At 43.0% G+C, this 12736-nt stretch overlaps 1 long non-coding RNA gene across 1 annotated transcript; it reads left to right on the forward strand.

Moving 5' to 3' along the window:
• Window positions 1-1134: 1134 nt before the first annotated feature.
• LOC114810214 lies at window positions 1135-7071 on the forward strand. The gene is made up of 3 exons (XR_003757944.2): window positions 1135-1321; window positions 6761-6872; window positions 7018-7071. It is a non-coding gene; the product is annotated as an uncharacterized LOC114810214 (long non-coding RNA).
• The last annotated feature ends 5665 nt before the right edge of the window (window positions 7072-12736 follow it).

Genomic DNA, 12736 nt, shown 5'->3' on the forward strand with positions numbered 1-12736 from the left:
CTCAGTCTGGGAAGGCCTCCTGGAGGAGGTGACATTTCAGTAGGGCTTTGAAGTGGGGAAGAGAGCTAGTTTGGTGGGTGTGAGAAGGGAGGACATTCCAGGACAGTGGCAGGATGTGGGCCAGGGGTCGACGGCGGGATAGGCATGAACGAGGGACCGTGAGGAGGATAGCAGTAGAGGAGCGGAGTGTACGGGGTGGGCTGTAGAAGTAAAGAAGGGAGGTGAGGTAGGAGGGGGCAAAGTGATGGAACCATGATCTTGGATCTAAGGAAGGAACTGCAGTGATGAACTACCCTGTGGGGGGGTGTCCCGTGAGATGCTGAAGCAGGAGATGCTTGTACCAGTGTGTTTTCAGTCCTCAGAGAATTCAATCAGGGAGGCTCGTGGCTCGAGCCATGCCAGAGCTGTTTGACTTGGCCCATTATCTGTGCCAGTGACCACTGACCAACAGAAGCAGCATGGCCTAGTAGATAGAGCACGGGTCTGCTAGTTAGAAGGTCTTGAGTTCTAATTCTGTCCCTGTCACATGGCTGCTGTGTGTGACTTTGGCAAGTCATTTGACTTCTCTGTGCCTCAGTGACCTTGTCTGTAAAATGGCGATTAAGACTGTGTCCACCTGATTAGCACGTATCTACCCCAGCAATAAGTACAGTGCCTGGCACATAGTAAGTGCTTAACAGACACATGAAAAAAACAAAATAAGCACCCCAAAATAAATAAAAAGCAAGATAGCCTGGCATCAGTAATCTAGCACAACCAGGCAGAGGCACACATCATTAGCAAAGCCAAAGGGACATCATCTTGAGTGGATCCAATTATCACCTGCTCTCCGCATCAGATCTGCAGGAGGGTGATTTAGCAGCTTCCCTGAGCCTACCATCTCTCTCGTCCAGAAATTGGGGCTCTGGGGTAACCATCAGCGACTGCAACTTCAAGGCAGTGATCGGACTTGATGTAATCAGCTCATGCCAATCTACCGGGGCATAGCGGTGACTCTTGCCCCAGCTGAAATTCCTGGACTCTCCCCTGGCCATTCTACAGCCAGGAGGTAAAATGGCTGGGTAGAGTCAGCTTTCTGAGACATAAATAGTCACCTCTAACCTTTCCCTTCTACCCCTCTAGCTTTCTCTGTAATAATCCATAACAGGCGGCTTGACCATGGATCTATTCCCATCCCTCATAAAGCCTGCTGATATTTCATGCTGGTACAAGTGCCTGTGGGAATGAATTCCGCATGTGTATCACCACCGGTGAAGAAGTGTTTCATTTTGTTTTGAACCTATCATCTTCAAGCTCCAGTGGGTGATAAGGAAAAGAAAAGGTGAGTGATGACTTTGATAAGTCATATTTTTTAGGAAATGTTTACTGTCAGCAGGTGACCATAAATAGAATTTAATAATCTGATCCAACTTTAGTGTCAAAACAGTCTATATGTGTTTGTGTTTGGGGCAGTCGGACAGGTTCAGAGTTGATGCTGCTGTCAGTGAGATTGTATGAGTGAGTTGCAGATGTGACTGAGAGACCCACTTGGGACTGAAGAAGCCTTCCGCGATACATGCATGTCACGATTGCCCCTTTCTGCACCTGGCGTTTGCTACTCACGGTGCCTGCTGACATTTTTGTTTCTCCCTCTACATCTCAGTCTCCCCGAAGCCTGCTTCAAAAGCTATTTCCCTCCTGTTCACTGCTAAGCCTGCTGTGGTCTAGTCTCCTTATCTGACCCACTCAGAAAAGAGGTAATGTGGATATGTAAGGCTTCGATCTGGCATCCTATTTCAGGGCCTGTGATCTTGTCCTGTCCCTCATTGCTAAATGCTGCTGAACACAGCAGAGAAGAGGCCAAATTAAAATGCTGGTGGTATTGGTTGGCTATGGCATAATGGATATTGCACAGGCCTGGGAGTCAGAAGGTCAAGGATTCTAATCCCAGCTCTGCCATTGTCTGTTGTGTGACCCTGTGCAAGTCACTTCACTTCTCTGTGCCTTAGTTACCTCATCTCTAAAATGGGGATTAAGACTGTTAGCCCCACATGGGACAGGGACAGTGTCCAACTTGATTTTCTTGTATCCACCCCAGCACTAACTACAGTCCTGGTACAAAGTAAGTGCATAATAAATACCATCATCATTATTATTATTATGTTGAAAGCATTGGGCTAAGCACTGGGGTAGATACATTATAAGCAGAACCGTATCTGTCCATGTCCTGCCTGGGACTCATAATCTAAAGGGGAGGGAAGACAGTTATTTCACCCCCGTTTTACAGAGGAAGAAGCTGAGGCCTAAGGAAGTTAAGTGACTTGACCAAGGTCACACAGCAAGCAAATGGTGGAACTAGGATTAGAATCCAGGTCTCCTGACTCCCAGTCCTGTGCTCTATCCACTGTGACTCCTGTTCTGGTGAGCTGAAAGCTGCAGGTTCCGGGGAAGGCAGAGAAGGCCGCTTAGGAGGTACAACTTTTTACTCTGGATGAAGGACTTGAGGGAAATAGAGGACAGGAAGCAAGATTGATGGTTTCTGGTCCTGGCAGTCCTCAAGGATTTCTTTATTTTATTTAGAACTCCAAATCACCCATTTGGTTGCTTCCTGTTACTCTTCTTTAGCTTTTCCCACCTTGCCTCCTGGAACTGAGGGAAATTCCTAAATGATATAGTTCTCTAACCCATGGAATTCCCCCCTTACCTTGTCTGGTTCAAATTGAGCTGGTTCAGCATTTGAAAAAGATAGAGATCGATGATAGAAGAGGTGGAGAAAATGTTCTAGGTGTCAACACAGGCAAAACCTTTTCTCAGAAAGATTCTGAAGACTCAGAGAAATGTGAAGATTAGAGAATATTTTGGGGTTCTCCCATCCATCATCCACTGGTGGGGATGGTGAAAACTCAGAGAAATAGCATGGCCTAGTGGAAAGAGGATGGGCCTGGGAGTCAGAGGCCCTGTGTTCTAATTCCAGCCCTGTCACTTGTCTGCTATGGGACCTTGGACAAGTCACTTAACCTATCTGAGCCTTGGTTCCTTCATCTGCAAAAATGGGTTTTCATTATGTATTCTCCTTCCTACTTAGACTGTGAGCCCTATGTGGGATCTTATGATCTCATATCTACCCGAGGGCTTAGTATGGGGTTTGGCACATAGTAAGTGCTTAACAAATACCACAGTTATTATTGTTATTATCAAACATTAAAATTGCTCTCTGTGATTGTGGTAAATTGCCATGCCATGTGTTACTGTCCGCCCTTCCCTGCTTCATGGGACAATTGGTTGGGCTATTTAATGCCTTAATTAATGAAGCTGAAGAGGGTTGTACCTTAAAGCAAGACATTTCTCCTCTTTCTGGGTAAGACTGCTTACTACACAGCAAAAATTCCCCATACTTCCTAGTTTCAAACATGTCAGGACCAAAAATATGGGATATAACTGGAGGGACTCCAAGAAGAAGAAAACAAATGAATTAGGTAATGGGAGAGAAAGACTTATGAGTTAAGCTTAGAAAAACTAAATCTGTGTGCTTGCCTCTGCAACAATTAAGGGAGAACAAGTTGGAGAGACAATAAATATCAGGAAGGTACAAACAGCGAGGAGAGGGAGGCGGCATGCAGCATATTATATGGGGCCATAATTAGAGTTAATGGGATGAGATTAAGGGAATTATGAAGGAAGTCAGAGTTTTGAGTAATTAGCAATAGAACCAACATTTATGCTGAATATTAGAAAAAAATGTATGGCGCATCTTAGACCATTAGTCTCTGGGCCTCATTTCCTTCGAGAGGGGACGAAATCTCATTCACTGAGCGATTTGCAAATGCTGCAGGAGATGGAAGAGGGGAATTATGTCCACGGCCCTGACGTATGTTTTTCCCATTTCTAATTTTAATGATCGTATTTAAATGTACTTTATATGTGGATGGGACTTTTGCAAGTTTAGAAAGCAGCCTGGACTAATGTAACAAACCCAAGAGCCCTGGATTCTAACTCCAGGTCTTTCTCGGGCTTGCTGTGTGACCTTGGGTGAGTCACTTTACTTCTCTGAGTTTTAGTTTCCTCTTCTGTAAAAATGAGGATAAGATAGTTGCTTTTCTTCCCCATTTGACTGTGAGCCCAGAGTAGGACAGGGACTGTGTCTAACCTGATTATCTTGTATCTACCCCATTGTTTAGTACAGTGCTTGCCAGAGAGTAAGTGCTTAATAAAAACCACAATTATTATGTTTATTAATAATCATAACAATAACAATAATTGTGGAATTTTTTAGGTGCTTACTATGTGCCAGGCACTGTACTTAGTGCTGGAGTAGATATACATTTGGCAGGTTGGACACAGAAACTGTCCTTCATTACAGTCTTAATCCCCATTTTACAGTTGAGGTAACGGAGGCACAGAGAACTGAAGTGACTTGCCCAAGGGGACACAGCCGACAAGTGGCAGAGCAGAGATTTGAACGCAGGTTGTTCTGTCTCCCAGGCCTGTGTTCTATTATCATTATTATTATTTTAAGAGGAAGGAAATACAGTGATTGGGTGAGTGTGTCTCTGGATATATCTCTATGTGTGTGTGTGTCTGTATCTGGGTGTGTCTGTGTGTGTCCATTTGTGTGTGTCTTTAACAGAGCAGGACTGCTCCTGCTCCAGGGCTCTGAGGTCTCCTTAATTTCCTGCCTTGTCTGATAGGCCTGAATGTGAGGGAGTGTGGGATGAAGATGAGCAGCCAAAAAGTACCTGGGGCATGAACCCCTTGTTGAGACCCCTTAGGTCGTGAATACTGCTACCTGTAGGAGGGATTAAAATAAAAATTATAAACTCCACTAGCCAAATTATATCATTTTCTAGCCCCTGGCATTGAGCAAAGACTTCTAGGATTAACCAGCACAACTGGTGCATCATTCCAAGCCCAAGACTGTTCTGCTTGGGCAAGGCTGGGCCTGGGTGGGCCTGTGTTCCTCGAGAACTGCTCCTTTTTCACCTTGAAGGGCAGAGGGAGGATCTTCATCCCTCACCCTTTCTGGCTTCCCTGGGTTTCTCCTGCCACTTTCCCTCCACTCCTCTCCCCTTCTGACTCTGGATTTTGCTGTAGCTCTAACTGTGTCCCCTCCTGGATGAAATAGTAGTAACAGCATTTTTTGAGTGTTCTCTCAGGTGAAATGCACTGTACTAAATGCTTGGGAAAGGACAACAGAAGCAAATCTGATCCTTACTCACAGAGCGCTTAAACTCTTCTGGGGGAAGAAGATGTATCATTATGTAAAAATGTTCTTTGAGAGCGTTCCAGAGAAAGTCTGATGGGTCAGACCCACCTCTGCTTTGATAGGGGGAGGGGCTATCAAAGCAAGCAGAGTGGGTTGTGTGATTTGGGAATGAGGAAGGAGGGAGAAGAGTGTTCAGGTCTTCGGCTCCCATGCTTGACCCAACCACAGTCTCCAGAAGCTAGGACTAGGTTGTCCTTGTCAGAACAAGAAAGTTGGCTAAATTTCAAGTAGATCTGTCTTGTGGCTAGATCAAGGGCCTGGGAGTCAGAGGACCTGGTTTCTACTTCTGAGTCCACCACTTGTCTGCTGGGTGACCTTGAGCAAGTCACTACTTCCCTTTGCTTGAGTTCATGCAATTGTAAAATGGGGATGCAATGCCTGTCCTCCCTCCTACTTGGAGAGTAAACCCCACATGAGACAGGAACTGTGTCTGACCTGATTATCTTGTATCTATCCAAGAACTTAGAGCTCTTCTTGGCAAATATTGTTATTATCATTATTATTAATAGTAACAATAATAATAACAATATTTAAAGTGCTTACTATGTACCAGGCACTGCACTAATTGCTGGGGTGGACACAAGATAATCAGGTCCCACATAGGGCTTATAGTCTAAGTAGGAAAGAAAACAGGTATTGACTGTTCATTTTGCAGATGAGGGAACTGAGGCAAAGAGAAGGTAAGTGATTTACCCCAGGTCACACAGCAGGTATGTGGCAGAGATGGGATTAGAACCCAGGTTCTCTAACTTCCAGGGTCATGTTTTTTCCACTAAGCAGAGCTGATTCTCATTAAGTATTTACTGAGATAATCATAACTATTATTTATAGTAATAATGTAAAATGATGACAAAACTTATGTCAGAATTGATCATGGACCCAATTTTGGATAAGGATTTGCCTGGCATACAGCATTAAAGAGTGCAGGATGGTATGTAATCAATCAATCAATGGTATTTATTGAGTGCTTACTGTGTACAGTACACTGTACTGAGAACTTGGTACAATACAACAGTGTTGGTAGACCCAGGTCTTCTTCAGACTAATTTTCAATCTGAAGTACTTTGTTTTTTAAGAAGTGTTCCATTATCACCTGCCTGTCTTCTAGGGCTTGCTGTTCCAAAGCACAGTCATCATGAGCTCAAAGATACTCCTGTATTGTTGATGCCAGGACTTTTAATGTTGCTTCCAGTGTGTTGAGTTGAAAGAGATTCCTAGTAGATTGGAAATATCCAGATTCTTTATTGTCGTAATTGAACACGCTGTGAGGAATAAGTTGAGGAACATGTTGTCAGTCAATAAATCTGTCAATGTAGTTTATTGCATGTGTGCATAACACTGCACTAAGCGCTTGGGAAAATACAATACAGGAGAGTTTGTAGATGAAATCCCTGCCCTCAAGGGGCTTACAGTCTACAGGAGGAATGTAGACTGTAAGCCTACAGGGAGAATCTCCTACTAGGCATTTCATACTAATCAACCAATGAATGGTTTTTATTGAATGCTTACTGTATGCAGAATTCCAACTTTACCAGTACAACTTTACTGTTGATGTTGGGGAGAGGAACTGGCAAGACTCCTCCAGTTTTGACACCGTCCATATCACTGCGAAGTAATCTTCAGATCACAGGTAACTAAAAGAGATGTTGCCAGAACCCAGTGTACTGATGGTATCCAGTACCTTTTTATTCTAATGGTACTTGTTAAATGCTTACTATATGACCTTGGGAAATAAAACTGTAGCTAGCGATTTCGGGATTGCTTATCTCCTCTAGGTTGGGAATGAGAAGTTGAGGTGAATATGAACTGAGGAAATTGGAAGACGGTGAGTAAGAAAATCCTGGGTCTTTGTGTTAGCCCACTCCCTCTCAAGAAATATCTACTCTTTAAATATGGTATTTATTAATCCCTTATTATGTGCCGGGCACTGTACTAAGCACTGGAGTAGATACAAGCTAATTAGGTTGGAGGCAATCCATATCTCACTTGGGCCTAACAGTCTTAAATCCCATTTTATAGCTGAGTTAACTTAGGCACAGAAAAGAGAAGTGACTTGCCCAAGGTCACACAGCAGATACATGGCAGAGCTGGTATTAGAACCCAGGTCCTTCTGATTCCCAGGCTTATGCTCTATTTACTAGGCCAAGATGTTTCTCTACTTATTAATTTCTATACATATTTAGCCGCTGCTGTGTCCCCCAACAAAGAAATCTGATCTTGTTCATAGGTGACACTTCTCTCAGACTGATGATAAGGAAGCAGCTCCAGTGTCTCAAGAAAAGTCAGAGGCTAAGGGCTCTTCTTACCAACCTCCTCATTACCTTCAAGCCTCCTGAGAAAACTGAAGTTCAGAGAGATGAAGAGACTGTCCTAAGGTCGCACAGCCATCCATAGTCCAAAGAACTAACATGTAGGCTTTCTGACATCCAGACCCATGTTCCTTCCACTAGAACACACTGACTTCTTCTTCTTCTTGGTGTTTAGATTATGTGGAAGTACACCTTCTCCAATACCAGAAATCAGGGTTTTGTTTGGTTCTGTTTTGAATGGCCATCCTAGGCAGTAATGCAAATGGCTTGATGCAGTGATGGTGGAGTCTGCTGCTGAGGAGAGCACGCAGAGATATTGTGCTCCACAGACACGGACTGCACCCATGACCCTAGCCAGTTGTCTCCCAATGGGTGTCCTGGATCATAGATAGTGTGAATGGCACGCAGTGAGGAATGTCTATCTTTATTACAAAATGGCAACCGTCTTTGATCAATTGTGTGCTGTCTCCCAAGAATAATACTAGCACTAAGGAAATTTTCTTGAACATAACCAGTAGTAGCTCTCGGTACTCTATTTGTGGCCAAATGTCACTCTGTCTATGAAATAGGAAGGAAGAAACTGGTTCATTTAACAGCTAAAGAGATGACAATACTGAGTTAGTGTTTTTTCCACTTCATCACCTCCTTCGTCTGAGCAGGCTGGCTCTTAAATTGATCCACATAAAATATGGTAAGCTAAGTCAAATATCCATCATTAGGAGTAAAAGGAACTTACAATGCGACAGTATAATCCCTTTAGGCCTTCACGCATAAAACTATCTTGGAAAAGTTCATGGAAGTTTCACTCTGACTACAATCAGGGAAACTATCTCAGTGAATTCATTCATCGTCAGAGTTCACCAGAGCTGATTTCAAACCAGAAGAAAACGAAATACACATGGCCAGATAGATTGGACTCTAAGCCGCTTGAGGGCAGGGATCGTGTCTACAGATTCTATTGTCTCTCTCAATCACTTAGTGCAGTGCTTTGCACACAGAATATTGGTTGATTTACTGATAAATGTTTCACTCTAACCCCTGCCAAACAGAAGATGTTCATAATGACTGAAAGGTATAGCAGTGTTCTATATTTTGGGACTTCTGAATCAGTTGGGTTGAATGGAGGGGATGGAAGGGGAGAAAGCAGGGAAAACGAGTGCTGTTTCTTGCTTGGCTGAAATTGGAGACCCTTAGTAGAGCTTTCCCAGGATTGTTGGATTGTGTTATGGCCTCTTGACATCTTTGTACTCCCAAAAGGAGTTTCAGTAGGCTTTTTCTGCTTGAATCTGACAGGAACATCTTGCTAAAATTGGGAGGTTCATAGCAAAGCCTCTGGGAACCATTCAAATTACAGTCAGTTGATCACTGATATTTATTGAGCTCTTACTGTACTAAGTGCTTGGTAGAGTATCATATAGCTGAGTTAATAAACTCCCTGCTCAGAAGGAGCTTATAGTCTAGTGGGGAAGACAGACATTCAAATAAATTAGAGATAGGACAAACCCCAGAGCATAAGGTTGTGAACAGAATTATTAGCTGTAGGTGAGTGATAACCTCCCCCAAAAGAGTACGAGTCCCTTGTGGAGCAAGTTCCAGGGCTTGGGTTCCACACAGGCTCTAGTATTGGCTCTCTGATTCTTTCCTAAACAAGCTTGCACTCAGTCGGTCATACTTACTGAATGCTTACTCTGTGCAGAGCACTGGGCTAAGTGCTTAGGAGAATACAGTATAACAGGCACATTCCCAGCCCATAACAAGCTTAGTGTAGAGGGGGAGACAGATATTTATATAAACAAATAAATAAATTACAGGGAGGTATATAAGTGTTGGGGCGTTGGGAAGGGGAATGAATATAGGGAGCAAGTCAGGTTGGTGCCAAAGGGAGTAGAAGAAAAGGAAAAAGGAGCTTAATCAGGGGAGGGAGATACTCTAATCTGTATAACTAGCTCTGGCATTACTCTGCCTTTCAAGCCGTTGTCTTCTCTTCTGTGTTGGTTTATTCTTTTCCTCTTTTATCATTCCCAGGAAGTTGGCTATTTCCTATCTTCATACCAACCATGGTGGCTGAAAAATGAGGAATAATTAGACCTAGCTACCATAAGAGGAGGTAAAGCTAAATAGAAAGAACTAAATCTAAAAGCTGGAAACTCTTATAAGAAACCCATTACTGTAATTGGCTTTTGTACAACAAATGCAGTAAGTTCCTTGGGGCTTTCTAGGGGAATGAAATAAATTGAATATAAACTAGATTACCATCCCTTGAAGTATTTTAAACTAGACTGTGCATTCCAGTCCTTCCAAAATACTTACCATTATTATGGCCTTTCCTGTTTGTCTAATTCATTCATTGCATTTCATTAGAACGTAGCCAACCGAATGAGAGAAAGCAGGAGGGAGTTTTAACCAAGCCCACACCTCTCACATTAATAAAGATTTCAATTTGTAGCAACTAAAAAATTTCATTACACTAGGAAGATCCACTGTACTTTCAATTGTTGACAAGCCGATATTAAATTTTAGCTCCTTAACCTTTGAATTCACCTCTGGGTTTCATGGGTTTTCCTTTAAACAGTCCAAAACCCCTCAATAAATATCTCACTGTTTTTCCAACCCCATGTGTATGATTCCTCTAGGAAGCTGCCACACTTGAATGCATTAATCCAACTAGATGCTGAAATAAGCTAATTCTAGCTTTGGTGGACCCAACTAATTATTGAATTAGGAGTTTTTCCTCTTGATCAAGAATGCTGTGGGAGGGTGAGGATATGAAACACTAACACAGGCATTCATTCATAAAAAGACTTTTAATGGTATTTGTTATGCACTAAGCACCTTGCCAAATGCTGGCAAAGATACAAGATTGTTAGGTCAGAAACAGTCCCTGTCCCACAGTTTAAGTAGGAGAGACAACAGGTATTGAGTCCCTATTTAACAGATGAGGAAAGTGAAGCATAGAGAAACTAAGTGATTTGTCCAAGGTTACACAGCAGGCAAGTGGCAGAGTCGAGATCAGGATCCAGGTCTTCTAACTCCAGGTTCCTACTGTTTCCACTAGGCGACATTGCTTCTTTAAGGTAATTCCAATCTGGTAGTGGAAATGGGCCATACAAGAATCGTTCAGTCAGTCAATCAATGGTATTTATTGAGTGCCTACAGTGTGCAGAGCTCTTGGGAGAGTACAATATAACAGACTTGGTAGACACGTTCCTTGCCCATCGTGAGACCAGTGAGCCTAAAGTCTAGTGGATGAGTTTACAATCTAGACAGAAACACTAGGAATCCTAATGTCATGACCAGGAACAAAGCTACTAAACGTTCTTTAACTCTGTTGAAATTGTCCCAGTCTGTAGAGCTCTGAGGGCTCCTGGCTTCATCCTGCTGGCATAGGGAAAGGGGCTGTAGGTATGTCCAGGGAGCTGTTATACAGTGTGCAGTATATTACTAACAATGATGTGTGGTATTCGGTAAGCAGTTACCAAGTGCCAACCACTGTTCTAAGCACTGGGATGGGTACAAGATAATCAGGTTCCACATGGGGCTCAGAGTCTAAGAAAGATGGAGAACAAGTATGGAATTCCCATTTGCATATGAAGGAACTGAAGCACAAAGAAGTCAAGTGACTTGCCCAAGGACACCCAGCAGGTAAATGGCAGACATTAGAACTCAGGTCCTCTGGCTTTCAGGTCCATGCTCGTTCCATAAGGCCACACTGCCTCCCATATGTAGTATGCAATATGTAGTCCCTCTGTATGGTGGGAGTCCACATGAGTTCCTGAATGTAGTTCAGTGGAAGGGAGAGAGGCTCTCCATTCAGGAAGTGGCCTTTCAAGCCAGAGGTAGGGGCCAGGGCAATCCGGGAAGCTGAGCAGTGGGAAAGCACAGCAGAAGCATCTAGTGATATTCTTGACCCACAGGAGCAGACCCCAGTACTAAATGAGCACCCTCAACTGTGCTGGGAGCTTGGGGGGCTTGCCAGCAGTCAAATCAATTAATCACATTATTGAGCACTTACTATATGCAGAGCACAGTACTAAGCACTTGAGAGAGTACAGTGGAGCAAGTAGAAATGACTCCTGCCCTCAGTGAGCTTTCAATCTAGTGTAAAATGAATTATAGCTAGGGGAACAAATTAAGTATAAGCATATACTTATAAGTATAGTACTATAGTATGGTAAGTGCTATAGGGGTGAAGGAATATTCAAGTGCTTAGGGAATATGGACTTATATGTATAGGTGAGGTAGAAGGGTGTGAGACCTTGGAGGGGAGATACAAGGTTAGTCTGGAAGTCTTCCCAGAGGAAATACGATTTTAGTAGAGCAGTGAAGATAGGGAGAGTGGTGGTTTGTCAGATTTGATGTGGGAGGGAGCTCCGGGCAGGAGGGAGGGTTAAAGCAAGGGGTATCAAGAATATAATGAGTTGCAATCCCTATCTAGAGGATGAACAGAGGTGATTGAACAAATATACTACAGTTAAGATAAAAGGAATTTTGCATTAGTCAATAGTACTAACGCACTGTACTAAGCACTTGGAAAAGTATAATACAAGGGTTAATGAGCATTCATATTGTAGTGGGGACTTCTTAGACTCAATGCATGTACCAGCTGTTTCTTCTGACATTGCATTGCGTTCTATCCAGACAGATTCCTGATGCCATAAAAATGTTTCTGAATTCCTAAACAGCATCATAGCAGAAATGTGAAGGGAAGACACATACTGGACCATGGACTGATGGAAAGAGCATTGGTCTGGGATTCCAGAGATCTGGGTTCTAATCCCAGCTCTACCACTTGCCTATTATGTGACCAAAAAAGACAGCTTTTGGGGGTCTCAATTTTCTCTCTGTAAAATGGGTATTCAATAATTGTCCTTCCTCCCACTTGGACTGTGAGTCCCATGTGGGGCAGGAACTGTACCAGATCTGACTATCTTATATCTTCCCCAGAACTTAGTGCAGTGGTTGGCACATAGTTATCTGCTTAATACATGCCACAAGTATGATTATTATCTATTTTTGTGGAAGGGGATGAAGGCCTGGAGAAATTAAGAGAATAGGACCCAATATCATAGAGACATTGTTTTTATCTAGGTTTTAAATGATTATATCTCTTATTCAAGGCACTTGTTTTGATACATTCAAATCTTCTTTCAGCAGGTTCAAAGGAACTGTTTTAGGGAATTCAGTC

Source organism: Ornithorhynchus anatinus, chromosome 3 (assembly GCF_004115215.2).
Source record: "Ornithorhynchus anatinus isolate Pmale09 chromosome 3, mOrnAna1.pri.v4, whole genome shotgun sequence".
Classification (NCBI taxonomy): Eukaryota; Metazoa; Chordata; class Mammalia; order Monotremata; family Ornithorhynchidae; genus Ornithorhynchus; species Ornithorhynchus anatinus.